Source organism: Trichosurus vulpecula, chromosome 4 (assembly GCF_011100635.1).
Source record: "Trichosurus vulpecula isolate mTriVul1 chromosome 4, mTriVul1.pri, whole genome shotgun sequence".
Classification (NCBI taxonomy): domain Eukaryota; kingdom Metazoa; phylum Chordata; class Mammalia; order Diprotodontia; family Phalangeridae; genus Trichosurus; species Trichosurus vulpecula.
In genome coordinates this window covers 42,160,250-42,182,479 of record NC_050576.1, presented here as the reverse complement: position 1 = coordinate 42,182,479, position 22,230 = coordinate 42,160,250, and positions in this window count along the sequence as shown.

Sequence of the window (22,230 nt, the reverse complement as noted above, 5' to 3'; positions counted from 1 at the left end):
ATTACATATGTACAACATGTTGTTGAAACGGGTATTAGTGAAGATTTGCCACTTTGTAAATCTATTGATATCAATGCCACAACAAGACAAATTTTCAACATAGTTGACAGGTATTTAAAATGAAAATTATATAATATGGAAGAATTTTATTAGATTCTGCACTGACAGAGCTTAATTATAGCGTAGTATCCCTTCCAGGGCTATGTCCCCAATTTCTACTCACATTGGTAAGCTAAGGACCCCAGAGGGCAACTGAACATTGTTCTCCTCAGGTGTTTCAGATACTATTTACTGCTCATGAGCCCCTATCTAGTACGTTCCCCTTTGATTATCAATTAGCCAGCCAGAGTTAATTAGCTTTTAACAACCAGTATTTACTGATGTGGTATAGTAAGAAGTTCACATATTTTCTCCAAACTGGAGCACAATCTCTGAAGTAGATGATCCCTGGGAAGAGCACACTCATATCTGGAGGGCACATGTGGCCAAAGTATAACACAGGTCTCCTGGAAGTCCTTCTATCCTTTTAAAAATTCTTATATTTCTCTTTGCTATAACTCTTTGCAGGACTTCCAGGGTCAATACCCTTGTAAAGTCTAAAGGCTGCCTTTCCTTGGCATAGATAGTCCCGAGACCCTTTCAGTGAGTCTGTGAGTCAAAAATATTTCCATCATAATAGGAAGATGCTAGTTGCCTTTTTATTGTCATTCTTTTATTGTTATGGAGTTTTTCATAGGCTAGATGACCTGTGAATTAACTATTTAACTGCAATTATGAAGATTACATTAATATCTTATCTGCGGTATCAGCACCAACTAAACACAAGTGATGCCAAAATATTCAGTGTTGGATAACTTTTTTGAATCTCAAGGCAGGGGTATCAAACTCTACTAGTTGAAATTGTACTCTTCACTGACAGTTTCACTTAAAAGTGTCCTCGATGAGGCAATAAAGATATTAATTTTACTAAATCTAGACCATGAGAGAAGTATCCACAAAAAATTTCTGCTGTATGCCCTGCTGAAGTATGATAATTGCCTCGAGGAAAAGCCCTTGTTCAATTATTTGAATGGAGAGCTAAACCATCTGCTTTTTTCATGGAACATCATTTTTACTTGAAAGACTGACTGACAAACTATGAGTATCAGACTTAGGTATTGGCAGGATTATTTTTTTAAATGAATGAAGTGAGCCTATCACTTCCTGGAAAATAACTGATGGCATTTGTTGTCAATGATAAAATTTGAACTCATAAGTAGAAATTAAAATTTCAAAGACTTGTATTCATCACTGGGTTTGCGAGCTTCCTGATTCTTAAAGATTTTCCTGATGAGATCAGTGATCTTTTGACATTGTAAAATGAAATGTATCAATGTTTGGAACATCTGCATACTCATTGAACCAATATTTTTCCAAATGACCACTGAATAATGTTGCAAAGTCATGCATACATAACAGGATCTATTCAAAGTACAAGATAGACCAATGGATTTTAATCTAATAGAGTAGAAAAAGTTCATTGAGGTGGTTTGAGATTCCATATAGCAACTAATTCTTAAGTGAGGTTTTGGTGTAGTGTCAAAGAAGATCTGAAAAGCTATTAAAATGCTCTTTACTTTTTCAAAAACGTATCTGTTTGAGGCTGAATGTTCTTCACATATTTCAACCAAAATAACATATCTCAGTAGACTGAATGCAGAAGCAGATACGATACATCTGCTTTCTATTAAATCAGGCATTAAAGGGTTTGGCAAAATATATAAAACAATACCACTTTTCTCATTAACTTTTTTTGAAAATATGGTTTTTTCATAAAAATATATTATGTTAACATAATGAGTTCATTATGGTTATTTTAAAATTCATTAATATTTAAAAATTTATCAGTTTTAATATTTATATGGTAAATATTAATCAATATAATCCACATAAACAAAAACTCTGGGGAATCCTTAACAATTTTGAAGAGTGCAAAAGAATCCTGAGACCAAAACATTTGAGAACTGCTTATCTAGTTTGTCCTTAGTTTGTACCTTACCTCACTATGCAGATGTTTCCATCAGCCAGAGTTGCTCCAGATATACTGTGATTAGTGCTGATGGAAAGTCCAAATCTTCCATCCTTTTGGAAGTTTGCAAGGTATTCTTCCAATTAAGGCAGGGATTGGGGGAGGGGGTTGAGGGAAGAGGAAGAGAGAAAATTTAATCTCTCACTCACTCAAAGCAATACCTTCGGTGACCATTAGGCTCAAAATGGAGCTCTGGGAGGAATTTGACAATCAGAGTAGAGGTCACAGAGGTGGAGAGGGAGAATGACCTTCCAGGGTGACAAGGTTTCTATGACCTGGTAGACAAAGCCATATGAAGAGTCAAGAATGCAGTCTGGAGAGGTTTGCAGAGTATGCCACTTTGGTTTAGCATATCAAGTTCCTAAGATATCCAGAACATTTTCTATTCCCTTCTGTGGCATTTGAAGGGTACAGAACAGTCTTGTGTTATTCAAATTTCCTTTCTTTTATATTAAAAGGTATTTCCTCATGGCTGCATGCAGAATTTGTTGTCATTGGAATTAGAAAATTTAACCATTATGTGTCTTAGAGTTTGCAGAATATGATTTTTTCTTTTTCTTTCCTCTCTCACTTTTTGGTTCAGAAGTTCTAAGCTTTTTTCTTGTGTTACCTTTTGTGCTAAAGTTTTCAGTTTGTCTGACTTGTCATGTTGAAATGCTGAAATGTAATGTCTGTCTGAAGGAAAAGCACTTGTTCAATTGTTTGCGCTGTGAGCTATGCCAGTCACTATTTTTTTTTTCGTGGAACATAATTTTTACTTGAAAGAATGATGGACAAACTATGGTTATTCAGACTTGGGTATGTGTCTGGGGGAATCTATAATGTTTTAAGTTGTTTCTATGCATCCTGTCTTTGAGATCACTATATTTAACTTGCATAGAGATCTTGTTTTCTTTTAATGTTATTGTTTTTTACCTCTCTTCTTTCAGATTATCTTTCACTTCTGTATCTTTGACTTGTTACCATAGATTCAAGTTTTTCTTTCCTGATAGTTGTTACTTCTTTGCAGGCCATAAATTTTGCTCTCACAATTCTTATTTTTCTTTTAAATCATTTGGGAACAGCCTTCTATTGTTTCATGCTTTCTTGGGAATCCACAGGGTCCTTTGCTTCAATAGGTATTAATTATGTTTTGTTTCACAATATTTATTTATCATTTTCTGGACTTTTTTAGCTGACCTGGAAGACACATTTTTTCATGTTTTTAATACTTTCTGTGTTGATTTATCTGCTTATATTCAAGGTCTTTGACTGAGTTTTATCACTTCCAAGGTCTTTGCTAATTTCAATATTTTCTCCTCATATTCTCCTATTGTTCACTTTCTGACTTCTTCCCCTTTGATTGTGGTTTCCTGGGGTGAGGCAGAACATCTAAGCCACCTCAGACTCCTCCCACAAAGGGCAATTCATGTTTCATGCCTTAGTGTTGCCTCTAGTGACTTCTGCAAGGGCAGAACTGACCCCATCTGGATTTATGGGTGCTTTCCCTCAGGCTCAGGGGAGTGCCACATATGTTCTGCTTGTTTACATTTAGTCTCAGTTCTCTCTGTTCCCTAGTTCTCCGGCTGAGCTCCATTGAGCATTGCTTACTTGCTGTCCTAGCCAGAGCAAGCTTCTGTTTTTCAACTTTTTGAGGCACTGAGGTAAAGGGAGTAGGGGTGTTACTAGAGCTGAATTCTGTTGCAAGCTCATGGTATAGCCCAACCCTACCATGAAAGGCACTGGGGAGAGGGTTGCTGAGTGAGCATGTTAGGGGTTAGACATTAGCTTTATTTACTATTAGTTCATAGAATTATTAACTCATTAAAATTCTTAGGGTCTTAGACTATGGAGACTACTAAAATTGGTTTATCTCATATATAATTTCCATTTTGGAAAGGTCTGAGCAGTCATGAAGCTCAGAGAAAACCTCTATTCTTTCATCTTATGGGTCGTATGACCCCAAAATCCCCTGTATCTAACTCATACATAATGATTTGTGTGCTATGTTCCTTGTAAAAATGCAGATTTCTTGGGGGCAGGGACTGTATTTTAGAATTTCTCTGTATCTTCTGCAACTAGTCAGTCAATAAACACTCATTAAGCACCTACTATGTGCTAGGTACTATGCTAACCACTGGGGATACAATTTAAGGCAAAATATAGTCCCTGTTTTCAAGGAGCTCACAGTACACTTAGCATCGTGCCTGGCACATAGTAATCACTTGACAAATGTTTGTTGATTGATTTTATCAATCAATATCAATTTATATTTTATTATTTATTTTTATTGTATATTGAGATTTGCTTGTTGGCTATAAAATTGCAATAAATCCTTATTTTTATTTGAATAAAACATGAACTAAGAAAATTATTTTTATAGACTTTTATGAAAAGCACAGGTAGCATTTTCTTTCTTTTTTTCTTTTTCTTATTTTTTTTTTTTTTTGTTGTAAAAAAGGGTTGTCACTAAAGAAGCTCTGGCCAGTCTGACTTTGCTGATGAGGAAAGGGAAACCAAGAGAAATAAAATGACTTGCTTAAGGTCACATGGGTATTTTAAGTCACAGAATGATAACTGAAATGGAGTTGAAACCAGGAGCAGCAAGAGAGAAAAAGGGTTCCTGAGCTATCTGTTCAACACTCCATTGATGATTGTATAACCAAGGTACAGAGTTCTTGGGGACTGTTTGGCCCAGGAGTTAAGCCCAGTGTTTCCTGGTAACTGATCTGACAAAATGACAGGGTTGGATGAGGTTACAGCAACAACGAGAAAGCTGATATTTATATAACATTTAGTATGTGCCAGACACTGTGCTAAATGCCTTTTAATTTATTATCTTATTTGACACTAACAACGACCCTGCCAGGTAAGTGTCATCATTATCCTCATTCTACAGTTGACGAAATTGGAGCAAGTAGAGGTTAAATGAGTTGCCCACGGTCTCATAGCTAGTAAGTGTCTGAGGTCGGATTTGAGCTCAGGTCTTACCGACTCCAGACTGGAAGTATTCATCTACTACACCACCTGGCTGCCCGAAGTAGCTGTAAAAGTCGTTCCAGTTCTAGATCTATGATTATATTGTTCTATAGGTTGGCATCTAGTTTCCCTAGAAATGCTCATTAGTGATTGAGATAATCTCCTTCACAACTTAAGTCTTCTGCTCAGTTTGATGGCATGGCTAGGATAAAGAAAGATCCTCCGTGCCTGTAAGCCAAGGCCTTACAAACTAGAGTTTTCTTAGTTCAGTTCAATCCTATTTCAATTCAACATCAATTATTAAGTGTCTTCTGTGAGTGGAGCACTGAGCTAGATAAATATAAAGCAATTCCTGCTTTCAGAGAGGTGATGTTTTACTGGAGGGATAGCTGATCATTTAGATCATTTATCCTTCTTCCCATTGGGTTTCCAGCTTCATTTTGCTTCCTCACTTCCCATATTCTATATTTGGGTTAAGCCTATTAATGCAATATATATATGTATATATATAAATATACACATACATATATACATACACTATATGTACATATGTACACACACATATATACACACAGCAATATATAGTTAGAAAATATGAATATATTCAGCAAGTATGTGTGACATACACGCATGTGTGTGTGTTGTTGTTTAGCTGTTTTTCAGTTGTGTCCAACTCTTAATGACCCCATCTGGGGTTTTCTTGGCAAACATACTGGAGTGGTTTGCCATTTCCTTCTCCAGCTCATTTCTACAGATGAAGAAACTGAGGCAAACAGGGTGAAGTGCTATACATGCATACATATGTAGACACACACATACATTTTATATATATACACACATATATTTATATATGTATATATTTCCAGATTTGCTTGCTATGTTGTTTACCTAATCTGTTCCATTGGTAGAGCTTTCTATTTTTTAAGCAGTACCAAATTGTTTTGAAAATTGCTGCCTTGTATTTTAGTTTGGGATATAGTGCTACTCTCTAGGGTTTTTAAAGTACACTATCATATTATTTGCAACAAGTGATAATTTATATCTTCTTTACCCATGTTTATTCTCTTAAATTCTTTTTTTAATTCTTTTAATTTTTTATTACTATGGTTAGCATTTCTAGTACTACGTCAAATAGGACTGATAATAATGGACATCCCTGTTTCTGATTTTATTGGAAAAGATTTTAGTTTATTTACATTGTGTGTAAGAGTAGCACTTGGTTTTAAATATATGCTATTTATCATTTTAAGGAAAGGTCCATTTCTTCCTAGGTTTCCTAGTGTTTTTATTTATTTATCTATTTGTTTATCTATCTGTCTATCTATCTATCTATCTATCTATCTATTTTTTACAGAAAAGGGTGTTGAATTTTGTCAAAAGCTTTTTCTGTATCAGTTGATATAACCATATGATTTGTGTTAATTTCATTATCAATATAATTAAGTTCATAGATTTCCTAATATTAAACCAACTCTACATTTCTTGTATAAATCCAACCTAGTCATACTGTCTCATCTTTGTGATATCTTGTTTTAACCTTTTTGCTAATATTTTGTTCAAAATTTTTTGCTTCAATGTTCATTAGAGATATTTTGTCTATAGTTTTTTCTTGCTTGTCCTCACCCTGGTTTGTGTCTTCAGTCCATTTTTGTATCATAGAAGGAGTTTGGTAGAATCCTTTTTTCTGCTCTTTTTGCAAATAGCTCATATTTTATAATTAATTGTTTTTTCAATGCTAGACAAATTCACTTGTGAATCAATCTCGTCTTTCTATTTTCCTCTGAAAGTTTATTTGACTTTTTCCAATTTCTTCCTCTGAGACTGGATAGTTTAAATTTTCTGGTTTTTTATTCTGTTAATTTTGGGGCTCTATATTTTTGTAAATATTCATTTATGCCATTTAATTGTTAGTTTTATTGGACTATAGTTGGGCAAAAGAGTGTCTAATAATATCCTTTATTTTTTCTTCATTTATTATGAAGTCTCTCTTTTCATTTTGATACTGGTAATCTGATTTCCATTTTTCTTCTTTTTAATCAAATTAATTAATGGTTTTATTTTTTTTAGTGAGCTAATAATTTCACTTGTTGATTTAATGTTTTTCTGTTTTCAATTTTGTTAATTTACTTCCTGATTTAAACATTTTTTATTTTGGGGTTTAAGTGGAGTTTTTTAATTTGTTGATTTTCTATATTTTTAGTTGCATTCTCGATATATTGATCCTTTCTTTCTCAAAGTATTTCAAGATACGCATTTTCCTTTAAGCTCTGTTTTACTTGAATCTCCAAATTTCTTGGTATTTGTGTCCTTGTTATCATTATTGTTAATGGAATTCTGTATTTTCTATGATTTATTCTTTGACCCATCAATTCTTTGGGATTAATTTACTTTTTTTTAGTTGATTTAAAAATATTTTTTTTGCCAGTGGCCCTTCATTTGATATAATTTTATAATGTTGTCTCACCCACTCCAAGCCAGCATCCTTCTAGCCTCCAAAGTGATTATCCTAAAGTACAGGTCAAACCGTGTTCCCCTACTCAACAAACTCCAGTGGTTCCCACCCTAGCTTCCAGGATCAAATATGAATTCCTCTCTTTGGTTTTCAAAGCTCTTCGTCATCTGTTCCCCCTCTGCCTTTCTAGTCTCCCTACATTTCATTCCCTTCAACATATCTGTGATCCAGTGACACCGGCTTTCTTGTGGCCATTTTCACTGCTTGTCTTCCTCCTCCTACTCTCCCAGCCCACCTCATGCCTGGAATTCTCTTCCTCCTCATCTCTGTTCCCTGACTCTGCTGGCATCCTTCATGTCCCAGCTAAGATTCCATCTTCTAGCCTTGTGCTTTCCCTCTGCTGATGGTCTCCAATATATCCTATCTATAACTTGTTTGCCTGTTGTCTCCAGCATTAGACTGTTAGCTGCTTGAGGACAGGGAGAGTACTTTACCTTTCTTTGCATTCACAGTACTTATTGACTGACAAAGGAGAAGCAAAATAAATGATGTTATCACAGCAATATGAATGAAAAAGGAGATGTGCTGATCTCATGGCAAGATTGAAGAATGACTTTTGGGTAACTCCTATGTTTTATCATTGTTCCTGTGGTATCAGGAGAAAGTGATTAAGCCCTCATGCTACCCCAGCCCCTAAAGCCCATGAGATGGATATGGTAAACTCATGGGAACATGTGGATGAGAGTTACAGAGTATGGTTGAGCTTGCATAGGTTGCAATCTAGATGGTTGGAGGGAACATTAACATCAATGAAGACAGGGCCACTTGAGTATTTTTCAACTTCTTCATGTTATTTTGAACACAAAGTCTATTTTCTAAAGCCTGTATTGTCTTCTTGCCAGCCCCCTCCATTAGTTCCCTCCCTTTTCTCCATCCCTTCAAAACTTCATGGATGTATTTTTCCCTGTGGGGTCATTGATGAATGCTTTTCATTGTGTTTCATTGCATCATACCCAGGCCTGATCTTGAGGAGCTTCCCTTGTGAGGTGCCTCCTGATGACATTGGTCTATAGATAAAAACGCTGTCGCTGTCACAATACCGTTTAGTCAAGGTATGACAATGAGGCCATTATCTAGAAGAATAGCTCCATGTATGTACTGGTCCTCAGGTTTATTTACTCTCATTATTGTGTGTTTTGATGTGTTGTACTCAGAGTTCTGTGATAGAAAGTGGGTAATTGTGCCTTTCACAAAGTAAATATTCAAAAATTACTGGATTACTGAATTAATATCATTGCTGACTAGTGGTGTTTTTTTTCTTTAATTGTCTGGCTCAATTCCACATTGCACCATTATTGAATAGCTAAGTATCCAATGAAATCTTCCTTGACACACCTTCAGACAAGGCAACAACTCACATAGAGTTCAGAGGAAGTGATACAGGGACCCAATACAAGGACATTTTCAAGGGCTCTCTGAAGAACTTTGGAATCGACTGTGAGACATGGGAAATGCTGGCAGAGGACTGCCACGTGGTATGCCTGCGTCAGAGAAGATGCTGTGCTCTATGAGCAAAGCAGAAAAGCAGTAACTCAAAAGAAATGTGAGATGTGCAAAGTTAGAGTTGTCGTCACTCCAAATGTTCATGTGGACTGTGTGTACCTGACCTGTGGTAGAGCCTTCTAAACTGGTATTGGTCTGATCAGCCACGGTTCAGCACACTGCCCCTTAACCCTGACATAATGATGTCATTTTGGTCCTCTTCTAGAAGGAAGGACAGCAACTAACCAACCAACATTGACACACTAACTCCACCACAAATAAAAGTGATCTCTCTCTCTCTCTCTCTCTCTCTCTCTCTCTCTCTCTCTCTCTTCTCAATCTCCTCTCTCTTCTCTCTCTCTCTCTCTCTCTCTCTCTCTCTCTCTCTCTCTCTCTCTCTCTCTCTCTCTGTCCTTCTCTTCCTTGCTCATTCCCACCCTCCCCCTTTCCCCTCTTCCTCTCCCCACTTCCCTCTCTCCCTCTTTCTGTTTCCCTCTCTCTCCTTCCTTCATTCCCTCCATCCCTGTCTCTCTTTCTCCTTCTCTCCCTTTCCCTTCTGTACTTTCCTCCCTTCCTCTTTCCCTCTCCTTTCCTTCTTCCCTCCTTCTTTCTATCCTCTCCTTCCTTCCTCTTTCCCTCTCTCCTCCTTTCTCCTTGTTTCCCTCCCTCTTGCCCTCTCTCTCTTCCTCTTTCCTTCCTTCTTTCCCTCCATCCCTATCTCTCTCCTTCTCTCTCTTTCCCTTCTTCTGTACTTCCCTCCATTCCTCTTTTCTTTTCCCTTCTCCCTTCCCTCCCTTTTTCTATCCTCTCCTTCCCTTCTCCCTCTTTCCCTCTCTCCTCCTTTCTCCTTGTTTCCCTCCCTCTTTCCCTCTCTCCTCCTTTATCATTGTCTCCTTCCCTCTTTCCCTCTCTCCTTCCCATCCCTCCCTCGGTCACTCCTTTGCACGTATCACACTTTCCCCTATATCGGTCTTTTGGCATGGGCGAGCTCCCTGAGATAAGGGAGTGGGTCGTATTCTTCCTTGTGCTGGTGGAGAGGTGATGGCACCCCAGGCTTTAGTCCTTTCTTAGATGCTTAGCTCTGTGACTCAGTGTGTATCATTTAACTCTGAATTCCCTCATTTCTAAAATGAAGATGCTAACACTTAAGCATCTACCAGACAGGGTCATGTATGAGAACCAAATGAGGTAAGTGCTTTGCAAACCTTAAAGTGCCATATTAATGAAGCATCCAGGTAGGGCAGTGGATAGAACGCTGGTCCTGGAGTTAGGAAGACCAGAGCAGATACTTTCTGACCGTGTGACCCTAGACAAGTCATAACTTCAATCAGCCTTGGTTTCCGCATCTGTAAAATGGGGATAATAATCATTCCCGCTTTCCAGCCAGTTGTGAGGTTCAAAGGATATAATAATTGTAAAACACTTTGCTCAGTCGGGTCAAACTCTTCATGACCCCATTTGCGGTTTTCTTGGCAAAGATACTAGAGTGGTTCACCATTTCCTTTTCCAGCTCATTTTACAGATGAGGAAACTGAGGCAAACGGGATGAGGTGATTTCCCCAGAGTCATCCAGCTAGTGAGTGTCTGAGCCTGGATTTGAACTCATGAAGAAGAGTCTTCCTGACTCCAGGCCCAGTGCTCTATGCACTATGGCGCCACCTAGCTGCCCTGTAAAACACTTAGCACAGCATCTTTCACATAGTAGGCACTTAATAAATGTTTGTTTCTATTATTATTTTTAGTGCATCCCTAACACTAAGATAGGATTTCACATAATACGAAGCTAATAAATGTTTGTGGAATAATTGAACCAGAAAAAATATGGAATTTTAAAGATAGGAGATTCTTTAAAGATTACCTAGTATAGCTCCTGAATATTATTGATAAGGAAACTGAGTCATGGGAATGTTAATGAAGGTTATTCCTTAAAAAAAAAGAAGAAAAAAACCCCAAAAAGCCAAACCAGTGTGTTCATGTATTTCTAGAACAAGTTCTTAAGTTCACCTTTGTTTTTGACTCAGCTTTGTATATTTTCTCTGCTTCTTTGAGAGCTCTGATTTATCAGGCCTATCCCTCTGTTTGGGGGGATTAGAATAGTCTGACAGGATTTATTCTCTCTGAACCACAGTGGTTACTACCCAGTACCCTGTTCTTGTCTGGGGTCTTTGCAAATGAACCTCTTTGATGACTTTCCAGGATTTTTTTTTTCAAGTAGAGAAGTTAAGCCTATAGAACTAACCTTAAAAAAATGTTGTGATAAAATAACCATTTACACAAAGCAGCCTCTGAATCTGTGATTTTACAAATTTATTTCATCACCTAAGTTGGAGCTGAAAAATGCTTTGAAGTCCAAACAAAAGTTGGAGTTTGAATCCTCTAATGAAGCCTGTAACCTGACTGGCAAAACATCAGTTAAAAAAAAAAAAAAGACTTAAGCTCAATTTTTTTTTAACTTACTGCATACATGCATTTTCCCTTCTTTCCAGAATAGGGACAAGAAAATTAATATGATGGTTCTGAGTTGGTTTGGGGTTCAAATTCATAGGTGAATAGCTATTCTTAAAGTTAGGGTCTCTGATTTTTATTTTGTTTATTTTTGTTCTTTTGTGTAACTGGTGCTTCATTTCTTCCTTTTTCATAGGGGAAAAAGTACATTTTAGGTCTCATGGGGAAGAATGCAAAATTGACCTTGTAGAAGTATATGCATTCTTTTTCCATATTTGAAATATTTATTGTCACCTTTATATTATTTCTCTTAATTCCAGTAATGGCACTTTTGGGGGTTATTATTTACTCATCTTTAGCATTTTCCTTGCTGTCTCCATGTTGTCCCATTACCTAACACAGTACACTCCACATTACAAGCACTTAATAAATGTTTGTTAAATGACATGGCTTGCCTGGGTAGCACCCACTCAGGGCTATTTTATCAATTCCCACTAACACTGACAGGTTGGATACCCAGAAGCTAAATGCCTACTTTTCCCCTCCTGATTCCAGGGATAACTCCAAGGGACTGAGGTTTCTAGAACTATGTTTTCCTCACCCACAGTGAGTCATCTAGACTTACTTGGCTTTTAGAGAGGGGTATTCACTAAAGCAGCACAGTATGAAAAGTTGGTATAGAAATTCTACATCCTCTACAGTCTGGGGAGTACTCTCCCCCAAGTATACACAGTGCTTATGAGAAAATGGGTTCAAACTTGGAAAGTAGATGAGGCAAAGGGGAAAGTCACAACTCTCAGTCCTTTGCTCCCTTTGGGGAGTCCTCATAAAGCTCCCTTCGTGTAGATTTCTACTGGGCTCCAAGGGTCAGCATAGGCCTGAAACTACCTTTCCTCACTAAGTCTTGTTGGTCCACAGTGTGCTCCCAGCACGAGACACAAGTAGTGTCATCAGTCTCTGATGCTCCAAAGGCATCGCTGTTCACCCCAACAGGAAGTCTGAATGTTCTAATTTTTTTGATGTTTGCTAGGTCTTCCTCTGGTCAAGGGGTAGAGGGAGAAATGAGAACTCAGTGTTACCCTTGAATGATAGTTCTCTCACTGACCACTAGACTGGCTGAAATGCTTCTGGTAGCATCTCCATTCCAAACTGGCCCACTCTGAGGTAGCTACAGGCCCAAAGGAAGGTGTGTCTGATTCTTTCAATCAATCTCAATACATTTCCCATGTAGTACCAGTTGATTCCATCCAATAAGCAATCACTTTCCTCTTCCCAATTTGATTTCAGTTCTTATCCACACCTAAGCTATATCTTTGATTAATTGATTCAATAGAGGTCAGAACTCTCTATTTCCATGTAAATTGGGGTGTGGGTTTCTATGTCAGTCCTTACACCTGTAAGATAGATATCAGGCTTACTTCCCCAAATCAATACTGAAAAAAAGATCTATATCTATACCTATACCTATATCTATATCTATATCTATCTATATTTATATACATATATATATATATCTTTGAATTAGGGCCTAATTTATACAAATATTCAATAACGTAAAAAAGGAGGGAAGAGTATACCAAAGGTTATTATTTCTATATTATTTTTATAATGTACATTTCCCTCTTTGCCTCAAATCTTTAGCTTCCTTCACAGCTCAGCTTAGAAGTTACCTCTTAAGGATCCCTTTTGTGATCTCTCCCTACTCAAATTATCATGCATTTGCATATGACTTTGGCAACACTAATGAGAGTCCTTCAGTTTTGGGGTGAGCTCACTATGTGGAAATTACCAGATAACATGGACAAAAATCTGACAGGATGGGCAAAAATGAATGATCCCTGATTTGCATCACTGGAGGGGATGACCATATCAGTGGGATCATGGATAGATGCATTGGAGTGTTTGAGTTATTTCTGGTAGCATGTACCTTTCTTAAGGGTAGAAACTGGTTACTGGAATATAGGAAGGATCTAATTACTCAGATCAAAGACTTATAGGTAAGTTCTGTGGAGAACGTTAAATGATTTGCCCAACATCTTCCAGGCAGTAAAGCATCAGGGGATTTGAAACCAATTTTTCCTGAGTCCCTACTTTCTACTTCATGCTGCTTCTGGTTGAAGTGGTAAGTGGGAAGGAAAGCATTTTTTTCATTATTTAAGTACACATGATCTCAAGACCACAGTGGAGCACTTCATTTGTGGGAAAATATTTGTTACTTGACATTCTTGGATCACAGTAAGTAGCGACATTCTAAAATGAAAAATTCTCTTCCTTAACTTTTATTTTGTGTCCCGTCTTTTGCTTGAATACAGAGATTGTGTCTTAAATCTTTTTTAACCACCCAAAGCACTTTCCACTTAATATATATTCATTTATTTGGTTTATCAACATTATATATTTGTTGGCAATCACACAATGGACTCTGACTCCCCTTGAGGGTCATTTCAAGGGCCGCCTATAAGAGACCCTTTGTGTTTCCTTAGTTGTTGTTTTTATCCCCAACTCTCTGAATTTATTTTTATTTATGTTTTCTATTTACTAATGTGTGTAGATTTCCCCCCTTTAATACAATATAAATTCCTTGAAGGCAGTTTCGTTTTTAAGATTGGGTCCCTTGCACCTGGGGCAGCTAGGTGGTGCAGCGGATAGCATGCTGGGCCTGGAGTCAGGAAGGCTTATCTTCCTAAGTTCAAATCTGGTCTTAGATACTTCCTAGTTGTGTAACCTTGGACAAGTCATTTTCCTTATAGTGAGAATAAATACATTTCCTTGTAGTTTAGGATTATAGATTTAAAGTAGGGAGAGACCTCAGATTACAAATCTAACCACTATTTTTAAATCTTTTTTTATCTGAACTCTTCAGTAGGTCTTTATCATCATCTTCATAGGCGGTTATTAGAAAAACAAACAAACACACAAACTTTCTGTTCATAAGCTTCTCTCTTTCCATCTTGCACCATGGCTCACCTGAACCTTTGCCCACATTGAGAACTGCCATCTCTACAGCCCTTACTTCTTTCTCAGGGTACCAGCACTGCTCTGGATTCACTTTTCTCCCTTTCCAATTTTTATTCCACAGTTACTCACTTCAATCCTGTAGTGTCCTTTTCTCTTGAATTTCATTCAAAAGAACTATAGAATGTTTAAAATGCTTAGGAGTCCACTTACTAAGACATACAGAAGCACTACATGAATACAACTACAAAACACTCTTTAGAGAAATAGACATAAAATAGACATACCTCAATAAGAACAGAGATATTAATTGCTCTTAGTTGGGCCATGTCAACACAATAAAAATGACCACATCAGCTAAATAATTTACTTAATGCCATACCAAATTAAAAACAACATCCGGATCTCATTACTACAGAGCAGTACTTGTCAAAACTAATTAATACTGGTTAAAATTGTTTAATCAGTGAAACAATTTAGGTATTCATTATACAAAAATTAAGGAATACAGGTAGTTAACTGATTGATAAAGCCAAACACCCCAGTTACTAGGGTAGGGAAAAAAACTGCTTGGAAAAATGGAAAATCTGGCATGAATTAGGTGTAGACCAAAATTTAACAGAACATATGACAATAAGCTCTAAATGGATACATGGCTTAGATACAGAAAGTCACATTACAAATAACTGAGATGAGCCAGGAAGAAAATACTGTCACAACTATGGATAAAGACTTCTTCATAAGACATAGATAGGATCACATAATGAACAATTTAGACTGTATAACATAGAAAGGTTTTTGCACACACAAAAATGCAGTCAGAAGGGAAAAAATCTTGGCAGCAAGTTTCTTGGAATATGAAAGATATATAAGAAAGAGTTTTAAGTATATTAAGAATGATAGCCATTATCCAACATAATGAAATAGTCAAAGTATCTGAACACGTTTTTCAAAGGAAAAAAAATACAAGCCATCAGTAGTCATATGAAAAGATGTTCCTAATCGATAGTAATTGGAGAAAGGCAAATTAAAATAATCTTCAGTTCCAAATCAAAGCTGTCAGATTTCCAAAGATGACAAGAAAGGAAAAATGTGATTGTTGGAGGGACTGAGGGAAAACTGGCACATGAAGACTTGTATGAACTGATGCAGAGTGAAGTGAGCAGAACCAGCAGAACTATTTGTACAATAACAACCACATTGTAAAGCAAATGACTTTGAAACAATTTTGGTCTCTAATCAATGAGGTGACCAGTCACAACTCCAGAGGAAAGATGTTGAAACATGCTACCCTGCTTGATGAGCTCAAGATGAGGAACGAGATATACATTTTTTGGATATGACAAATGTGGGAATTTGAGAGAGATGAAGACTATAGAAAAATATCCCTAATAAACACCTGTGCAAAACTACTAAATGAAGCAATAGCAAAAAAGGCCAAAACAACACATTGAAAATTACATTTTGTGACCAGACTGGATTTATACCATGAATGTGGGTTTGGTTCAACATAAAGAAAATTATAAATAAAATAGTTCATACTAATCAGTCAACAAGCATTTATTAAGGGCTTAAGGTCAGGCATTTTACAAAGTGATGGGGATACACAGACAAAAACAAACAAACAAAACATAATAGTTTCTGTTCTCAAGGAGGATACATTTAAGTCAGGGAGAGAACATGTAGATAACTTGGTACAGTCAATATATACATATACATATACATATACGTACCTATACATGTACATATGTATACATACGTATATATATATATATATATATACAGACTAGATGGTAGGAAATCTCAGAAGAGAAGGCATTAGTATCTGAGGGAACTGGGAAATGCCTCATGAAGAAGGTAGGATTTTTAGCTGAATCTTGCAGGAAGCCAGAGAAACTAAGAGATGAAAGAAGAGAGTATTCCTGGCATGAGGAGCAAAAGCATGGAGGCAGGAGATGATAATTTAATCCGTGAGAGCTGCTAAGATCACCAAGTCAGAGAGTATAGAGTGTAAAGAGAAAGGGGCCCAGGACAGACACCCACAGTCATAAGGGATGACGTGAAATATGAATCAGCAAAGAGCCTGAGAATGAACCAGTACAGAGCGATGTCCCCAAAACCTAGAAAAATGAATATCCAGAAGGAGAAGATCAATAGTGTCAAATGCTGAAGAGATCAAAGGGGATGAGGGCTCAGAAAAGGCTATTAAATTTGGCAAGTAAAAGATGATTGGTAACGTTGAAGAGGGTAGTGTCAGTTGGCTTTTGAGGTTGGAAACCAGACTTCTAAACCAAGGTTTAGAAAAAAGTGAGAAAGGAAACAGAGTGCTGGATTATCTATGGGTTTCTCAAGGAGTTTAGCCAAGAGGGGAAGAGAGATATAGTATGATAGCTAGGGAGGATGATGAGATCAAAAGTAATAAAAAAACTGCAGATTCTATCAATATGTAGTGAAAAAGCATTTGACAGAAGCTGACACACATTTCTGTTCATTACACCAGTGGATTGGGAATAAATGGCCATTTGCTTAATATGGTAAGTTGTTCAGTCATATCTGACTCTTTGTGACCCCATTTGGGGTTTTCTTGGCAAAGATACTGGAGTGGTTTGCCATTTCCTTCAACTCATTTTACAGATGAGCCAACTGAGGCCAACAGGGTTATGTGACTTGCCCAGGGTCACACAGCTAGCTATTGTGAGGCTGGATTTGAACTCGTGAAGATGAGTCTTTCTGATTCCAAGTCCAGTGCTCCATCCATGGCACCACCTACCTGCCCAATACTGTAATTCGTATCTACCTAAAACCTAGAGCTGACATTACATTCAATGGAGAAAGGCTAGAGGCCTTACTGAAAAAGGCAAGGGCTACTATTTAAAATATTTCTAAAAATGCTGGCTATAGCAATAAGATAAGACAAATAATTCAAGCAAATAATTATAGGCAAAAGCTATTTTTTGCAGATGATATGATGGGCTATTTATAAAATGTAAGCATCAATTGAAAACTTAACTGAAACAGTTAACTTCAGCAAAGTTGTATGAGAGAAAGTAAACCCACACAAATCGTTAGCATTTCTGCATATTGCCAACAAAATCCAGCAGGAAGAGATAGAAGGAGAAATTCCATTTAAAATAACTACAGAATGTATAAAATATTTGGGAGTCTCTCTTTCAAGACACACAAAGGAACTCTATGAATTCAATTATAAAACATTCTTTTCAGAAATACAGACCTAAATAATTAGAGAAATATTAATTTATTATCAGTAGGCCATGCCAATGTAATAAAAATGATAATACTACCTAAATTAATTTACTTTTTCAGTGCCATACTAATCAAACCACCGAAAGATTACTTTATAAAGCTAGGGGAAAAAAGATGATGATACTCATCTGGAGGAACAAAAGGTTAAGAACCTCAAGGGAAATAATGGGAAGAAATGTGAAAAAAGGGGTTCAGCAGTACCACATCTCAATCTATACTACAAAGTGGTGATCATAAAAAGTATTTGTTTAAAAAAATAGAGAGTCTGAGCAATGGAATAGATTGGATACACAAGATAAAATAGAATATACTTGGATAAACCCAAACACCACAGCTACTGGCATAATGACTCATTATTCAGCAAAAACTGCTGGAAAAACTGGAAAGAAGTCTGGAAGAAATAAAGTATAAACCACCATCTCACACCATGTACCAAGAAAAACTTCAAATGGACACGTGACTTAGATATAAAAGGTAATATCATAAACACGTTAGAGGAGGAAGGAAGAAGATTTTTTTGGATAGAGTAAGAGTGAAGGGATAGAGGAATTTGCAGAAAATACTTTATGTAAAGCTGAAAAACCTCTGCATAAACAAAACCAATGTGATCATATTAGAAGGAGAAATGGGAAAAAATCATTGCATTAAATTTCTCTTATAAAAGTCTCATATCCAAGGCATACAAAGATTGTTTCAGATATTATGACAGCCATTCCCCAATAGATTGTGTTTGTCCTTCGTTCCTGAAGAGAATTGTGACATCAGGGAGATGATGACATGACTTGCAATTGACTTTGATTTGAGTGAGAGAGGGCTGTGCAAGGTCACCAGCCTCATTTTCTCCTCCAGAGCCATGTGGTCCAGTGGTCAATATTCATCAGGATGATTAGAGATGGCCCAGGATGCAATGGGAGACCCTGGCCCTTTTAGGCTAAGGTCTTTTTAGGTTCTCACTTTGAGTGAGTTCATGCCCATTCAGGGAATAGGCTTCTGTAAGAAGTGAGTCAAGGGATGGTCCCTTTGATAACATAGTTAGCATAATAACCAATCCCTATCAAATTTTAAGATTAACCAGAGTATTCTATAATATACTTTGCTCAGAGGCAGGATGGCGGAGCAGCAGTCTAAGTCACTGCATTCAAGTCACAGCCTCCCCTGGAGGTGTGGGTTCAAATCCCACTCCTGACATTTCCCCAATGGATAAAGTTAAAGGATATGAATAGACAAATTTGAAAGGAAGAAATCCAAGCTATCAACAATCATATGAGAAAATGTTTTAAATAAATTAGAGAACTGCAAAATTTAGCAATGACAAGAACAAAAACAATAAGTGCTAACATCTATGTAGTGCTTGGGGTAACTAGGTGGCACGATGGATAGAGTGGCAGCACCTGGAGTCAGGAAGACTTATCTGGCCTCAGACATTTACTATGTGACCTTGGGCAAGTCACTTAACCCTGTTTGCCTCAGTTTCCTCATCTGTAAAATGAGATGGAGAAGGAAATGGCACATCACTTCAGTATCTTTGCCAAGAAAACCCCACATACAGTAACAAAGAATCAAACACAGCTGAAAAATGACACAACGAATATAGTGCTTACTATGTGCCAAGTGTTGTGCTAAGCTCTGATGATACAAATACAAACAAAAAACAAAGACCCTGCCCTCAGGAAGCTTACAATCTAGTGGGGAGAGACCACAAACAAATGAAAGCTGAAAGGCGGCAGGGGGAAGGAGGGTAGGTACTCAGCTCAAAGGCATAATGGAGTAGATGAAAGAAATTGAAACGAAAGGTAGCTGTTGGGAAATGGGGAGATGCATTGAGTTGTCCACTTAAATGGAACTCATAGCCCATCCCTGAGTCAGTGAGTCTAATTAAAGGGGCAGAGAGAGGGTACTCTTGAGATGTTAGGCAGGCGCATTCAATCCTGAAGATAATGAGATTTCACAATGATGAGTTTCCTGGAGGGGAAGGGAGACATGACAAGGTCCAAAGAAATCCATAAACAGGATAGCTTGTGAGAAATGGGGATGTGGTCGTAGCTTCATCCTTCAAAAATGAAGAGAATCATCCTAGAACTACTATTCTGAAACTGAGTCTAACTAATAAAAATGAGCAGTTTGCCAAAGTAGAACTGACAAGGAACCAGAGAGGAAATAACTGTGACATCTTTAATTTCATGATGCTAAAGAGGCACAGTCTAATGCATACCGTAGATTTGAAGAGGGTGAAATTTAAGGAATTCAGAGGAAGGATTCCATAAGGATTCCATGGCCTAAGAATCTGAAAGAAGTTGGCTCAGGAGGAATGGGAAGCTGTTAAGAATGAAAATCTGACAACATTTAATTCTAGTGAGGAAGAAAATGAGAATTGTCCTCCCAGAAAGACCTATGTGATCTCTGAACCTGATCTCACATACTATTACAGAGCAGGAATTATTGAAATGATTTGGTTACTGGTTAAAGAAGAGAGAAGCTGACCAATGGGACAGATTTGGTATGCAAAATTTGGAAGAAAAAAATATACACACACTTACATCTATATATAGTAGCATGGTGTTCAATAAACTCCTAGTTACTGGAGGAAAAACTCACTAGTTGACAGGAACTTCTGGGAAAACTGCATAGCGTCTGGTGGAAATTAGGTTTAGACAACGACTCTTACATTATACCAAGAGGAGTTCCAAATGGATTTATGATCTAGATATAGAATATCATGTAGTAAGCGAATTAGAGGAGCAAGAAATTGCTTTTCAGATCTACGGATCAGGGAAGAGTTCATGACTAGACAAGTGACAGAGAGGATCAACAAGCTCAAATGAAGTTTTGATTGTATAAAACTTTAAAAAAAATTGCACAAAGAAATCTAATGTAGCAAGAGGCAATTAGAACAATTAGGTAACTGGGAAAAAAGTCTTTGCAGCAATTTTTTATAAAGGTCTTATAATCAAAATGCATAAGCAATGGAGTAATATCTGATTGTTAAACTATGAGCCACTCCTGAACAGATAGTCAAAGGATATGAACAAGCAATTTTCAAAGGAAGAAATCCAAGTCATCAATAAATGTATGAAAAAAATGCTCTAAATCATTGACAATTAGAGAAATGTAGATTAAAACAACTTTGATTTCCATTTCACACTTAACAGACTAGTTAAGATAACACGGGAAGAAAATGACAAATATTGGAAGGGCTGTAGGGAAACAGACATGTTGCTGCAATGTTTTGGGATATATGAATAGGTACAGCCATTTTGGAAAGTGATTTGCAATTACATACAAAAAGGTACTAATCGGTGCATACCTTGGACCCAGTGGTATAGGCCTGTACTTGGAAAAGATCAAAGAAATGGGGGGGGGGGAACACCCTAGCTATACAGAAATACTTTTTGTGGTGGCAAAAATATTAGAAACTCAATGAAGCGATGGATGATAAGTTATACACACACACACACACATATGAATGAGATGGGGTACTATTGTGTTGTAAGAAATAAGGAAATAGATGATTGTAAAGACTTCCATGAACTGATGCAGAGTGAAGTGAACAGAACCCAGAAGAAAAAATATTCTCTAACATCATTATTATGAAAATAATCATCATAAAAAGTCTTACACAATTTTGAGGACTTTTATATTATTTGTGAAGAATGAAACGAGTAGCACCAGGAGGACAATTTATAGAGTAACAACAAAAATGTAAAGACAAACACATTTGAAAACTATAAGAACTAAAAATCAATACGATAATAATCGATGTTCCCAGAGGACCAATGATGAAATATGTTAGCCTTCTCCTTACATAGAGGTGATATTTTAAGGATGCCAAATGAGACACATATTATTTTTCATGTATAGCCAATGAGGGGATTTGTTTTGGTTGACTATACACATTTGTTACAAGGAATTATAATAAGTTTTTGTAATGAATCATACAAAATTTCTCCCCCAATTAGATGGTGGTTGGAATAAGGAGAAAGTAGCTTTTTGTTGAGTTAAAAAGTATTTAAAAATCAAGAATGGTAGGATACTACCAATGAGGAATGTTGTAGGCACATTATTGTTTATTTGGCTTAGTTGTTTTACTTTGTCACAAAAGAGCTCTCAAGGAACAGCATTAATTTGAAAATGTTTGTAATATAAAAAAACCCCAAACATATAGAAATTTGATTTTTAGGATTTTAATGTTATGTTTACTTAGAGCTTTTTTTGATTTGATTGTCCAAGTTGTTTTAAAGTTACATGACCAAGTCATTGATTTGTTCTTTCTCTTTTTTGTTTGATGACAATGCTTATAAGATATCAATTTTTCCCCAGAGAGTGCTTTCTTTGAAGAAATTACCCATTGTTTCTATGATTTGTTGTTTGGCCCACACTCTTTGGATTACATCATTTAATTTCCATTATGCTCTTAATGGATTATAATTTTTACAGCATTGTGGTCAGTAAAGAATGTGTTTACTGTTTCTGCTTTTCTTCATTTGTTTATGAGTGTCTTATGGCCCAAAAGATGGTCATTTTTTGTAAAGATGTTTCACAAAGATTT